Raw genomic sequence first — 4,210 nt, forward strand, 5'->3', positions numbered from 1 at the left:
CATGGATCTTGCCCATGAAATCGATCACTTGTCCCATCTGCTTCTTAAGCTCGGTTATATCCTTAGAATGAGCTTGTTGACCTGTAACTAAAGCTTGAGTAGCAGAGTTTAGATTTTGTTGCCCTTGAGCAAGAGACTTCAAAAGTTCATCATAATTAGGTGAAGATGCATTATTCGAACCATGAACATTAGAGTTAAAGGGAGCAGAACCTTGAGGTACCTGAGGCCTCACAAACAAACCTGAAGGACGAGGTCCTTGACCTTGAGCATTGGATGGTTGAGCATTGTTGCTCCAACGAAAATTTGGATGATCCCTAAGTCCAGGGTTGTATGTGTTCGAGTATGGATCGTACCTAGGCCTTTGTTGCCCCATAAAGTTCAACTCTTCTTCAGTCATTGCACCATTTGGACAATTGTCAGTAGTGTGATCCTTGAAAGAACAAATGCCGCATGCTTGAGGGGTGATGCTCGAACCATTGAATGCCTTGACTAGCACGTCAAGCTTCCTTTCTAAAGTAGCCATCTGATTCCTTGCATCAACATCATACACCCCACGGCTCTTGCTTCCTCTCTTCTCCTTGGAACTAAATTGGCGATTGTTGTCAGCCAAGTCATCAATCAAGGTGTAAGCTTCTTGACCGGTTTTGTTCATGAATGTGCAGCCACATGCCGAGTCCACCATGCTCTTGTTGGTGGTGTCGAGTCCTTCATAGAAGAATTGCACCAAGTCATCCAACGAAATACCATGGTGAGGGCACTTCCTTTGTAGTTCCTGAAATTCCTCCCAAGCCTCATATAGTGAATCACCATCTTTTTGAGTGAAGTTCTAAATCTCCCTCCTAAGTCTTTTCGTGAGTTGAGCAGGGAAGAATTGCTTCAAGAACCTCCTAGTCATTTAGTCCCATGTAGTGATGATTCCTGCAGGCAAAGAATATAACCAACGTTTAGCATCATCCTTAAGGGTAAATGGAAACAAAAGCAACCTCAAGCCTTCTTGAGAAAGATGATGTATCGATTGGAGCTTGCAAATGTCCAAGAACTCCCTAAGGTGAACATTAGGGTCTTCCATTGAAGAACCAGAGTACTTAGGCAGCTGCCCAAGCAATTGAACAGGAATGGAGAAGTTAGCTTCATCAGGTGGAGTGAAAGCAATGCATGAAGGTGATTCCGGGGTGGTAGGAATGAATGCATTCTTTAGTGCCATTGGAGCACCAACAGGAATTATGTCACGGCCCGCAATTGTGTCTAAGTCTGACTTGAAGACGAAGGGGAAGGAAAGATCCTCCTCTTCTTCTGATCTAGGTGAAGAGTTTAAGATTGAATTGCTTGGAGATGTTTCGAAATTCAAAGGTCTACTTATGAAAGAGTTGTTCAAATCTCTGAGTGCTTGAATTCGATCCTTGAGTTCTTGTGTCTTCTTAGAAAATTCGGACATGCATAGTACCTGTTTATATGAAAGGTAACGAGTTAGCATTGAAGAATACATGATGGATACATAAAATTCGTGCCTTCCCTTAGTAACACGCACGCACACTTATGGGGGAAGGGCACGGTATCTATGTCAAGTTACAAAGAGTTAGTTCTTTACGTTTTACAAAAGTTCATACAATTCACAAGTTCTTTTTGCCATTTCAATGCTTGAACGATCGATTGATTCTAAGTTGTAAATCAAGGTGGACGTGCGGCCTAAGTATGGATGCCTAGACACAAGATCGAGTCTTTGTTTCAGAAGGCCTTTAGCTCAATCAGAGATAGTGAACATGGTAGGACTCATTTGTTGAACTACGGAGAGCGAACTCCCTATCGACTCCATCACCGAGATGTATGTCAGTCAGTAGTTCTCTGAGATCCAATTTTGGTCCCATGCACCAGAGTAATAAAAGAGTGTGCCCCTTACTCAGCTGGACTGAACCTCATGTGTTAGACAAATCTCCAAGTGTTAATAAAAGCCGCCCTCGACCTCATGCAAACTCGAAAGCTAGCATGAAGGGTTAAGGCTAATATTAACAAAAAGGACTTTACCTATTCCGTTCGATTTACAACCTACAACAATAATTCACTCAAGCACCAAAACAACAACCTAAGATACATTACTATATGTTACACGAAATAAGAATAAGATTGAGAATATACAAATGTACATTATAAACAATGAATTCGTAGTAAAAGTTTGGGATCCATCTCTAATGGATCCCCGGCAACGGCGCCATTTGATGAATGCTCGATTACTCGACATCAAAATTTAACCCTGAACACATCATAGTAGTATAAAGCAAGAGGGTATCGTTCACAAACCGGGGATCCAGCCAGGGCTTAGGATCACAATACTTACACGAACTCATAAAGGTTTTAAGGTTTGAGATAGATTTTGGATTGAATCATAAAAACAGTAAATAAAACCTAAACTAATATATACATGTGATCAACCAACCAACACATAAACAATCACCAAAACAAATCATACAAAGGAAATCGAAACAAGCTCTATGTCTTTCTTATAGCATCATGCCGAGACTATGCAATAAACAACTAAGGATGGATCATGCATTTAGGGTTCTAAGCAGTAACCTAAACACATAGACACTTAACACATTCAATCACAACCAAGCAGCCATAATCGAAATTCTAACATGTTCATCTTACTCATGTAATCCCAAAGTCATGCACATTGAATTCATCAAGTATGTCACTTACTTAACCAACAACCATGCAATTCGAAAATCACATACACAAGAATAAACATGTTCTTAGCATAAGTCTTTAATCCAACAACCTAAATATCATGCTACAAGCATAGTCATAACACATAGGCATCGAAATTGTTCAAAAGCTAGGTTCGGCAGAAACCAAAACCGAAATCCATAAAACCAAAACATAATTTTCGAATCCTCTATATAAATTGAATCAAGTAGCTATTTCATAGACAAAATTGATACAAGACTACACTAACCAAATCGCAACTTCATCCATGAACAAGAATAAAACCAAAACCGAAATTAAACAAGAGTGAATCATGGTTACACTTTATAAATCAAGCAATCCACAAGTGTAGCCGAGACTTCTATGGATGAAACCTTCTCCACAAGCGTGTTTGAAGGCTATTGATAGGTGAGGAATGATGGAATCGGTTTTAGGATTTCTTGGAATGGTGAAGGATGAATTCGGCAGAGCTTATGGCTGTGTTTTTGTGTAGGGTTGATGATTTGCTGAATGGAGAGGCCGGCCTCTATATATAGAGGTGTAGGAAGCCTTCTTGCGTGCTAAAAGGAAATAGAATCCAATTGGGAAACTGAAATCCTCTTTGTTATGGATTTGATTTATGTACTCCATATCCATCTTGATGTAGGAAACCAAGTCCAATAGGGAAATCTCTAAAGGCAGCTCGGCAATCTCTTGGTCCAACTAGGAATAGCTAGGCCGGCCTCCTCTTCTCCTTGTTCAACTCGAATATGATTTCCTTGTTCAACTAGGAATGCAACTCGGCAACTCTCCTTTCTTTCCAAATATGATTTGTCTTTCCTGAAAAGAAATCGTCGATTAAGGAATAGGAAAGAATGAAAATAGGAAAGTAGAGTCCTAGTCGAGTAAGGAATCCTAGCTCAATCAGGAGTTCTAACACTTAGCACAATTTCATCATCAAATCATCTAAAATCGAAATAGCTCTACCTAGAACATACATGTATCAAATATGAACCTAAAACAACTAAATAAGAAGTAACAAAGCATAAGAATAGGGCATATATACATTAAGAACGTCACACTTTGTGCTCCTATCAGTATCTTTACATCGTTTGCGTATCTTTACTATTCCAATTGTGTATCTTTACATTGTTTGCGTATCTTTACTATTCCAATTGTTTATCTTTTCATTTCTCGTTTGAGTATCTTTCTGTAAGGCTTCGGATGCGAGTTTCTATTTTATTTGAGAGTTTTGCAAGTGTAGGAATGTGTTTCTTTCAAACTGAGTATCTTTACATCGTTTGCGTATCTTTACTATTCCAATTGTGTATCTTTTCATTTCTCGTTTGAGTATCTTTCCGTAAGGCTTCTGATCCGAGTTTCTATTGTATTTGAGAGTTTTGCAAGTGTGGGAGTGTGTTTCTTTCAAACTGAGTATCTTTACATCGTTTGCGTATCTTTACTATTCCAATTATGTATCTTTACATCGTTTGCGTATCTTTACTATTCCAATTATGTATCTTTTCATTTC

At 39.0% G+C, this 4,210-nt stretch overlaps 1 non-coding gene across 1 annotated transcript; it reads left to right on the forward strand.

Annotated features, from left to right (window-relative positions):
* Positions 1-740: 740 nt before the first annotated feature.
* Positions 741-847, forward strand: LOC126804951 (small nucleolar RNA R71). The gene has a single exon (XR_007673808.1). It is a non-coding gene; the product is annotated as a small nucleolar RNA R71 (small nucleolar RNA).
* The last annotated feature ends 3,363 nt before the right edge of the window (positions 848-4,210 follow it).

The sequence above is a fragment of the Argentina anserina genome, unplaced genomic scaffold (genome assembly GCF_933775445.1).
Source record: "Argentina anserina unplaced genomic scaffold, drPotAnse1.1, whole genome shotgun sequence".
Lineage (NCBI taxonomy): Eukaryota > Viridiplantae > Streptophyta > Magnoliopsida > Rosales > Rosaceae > Argentina > Argentina anserina.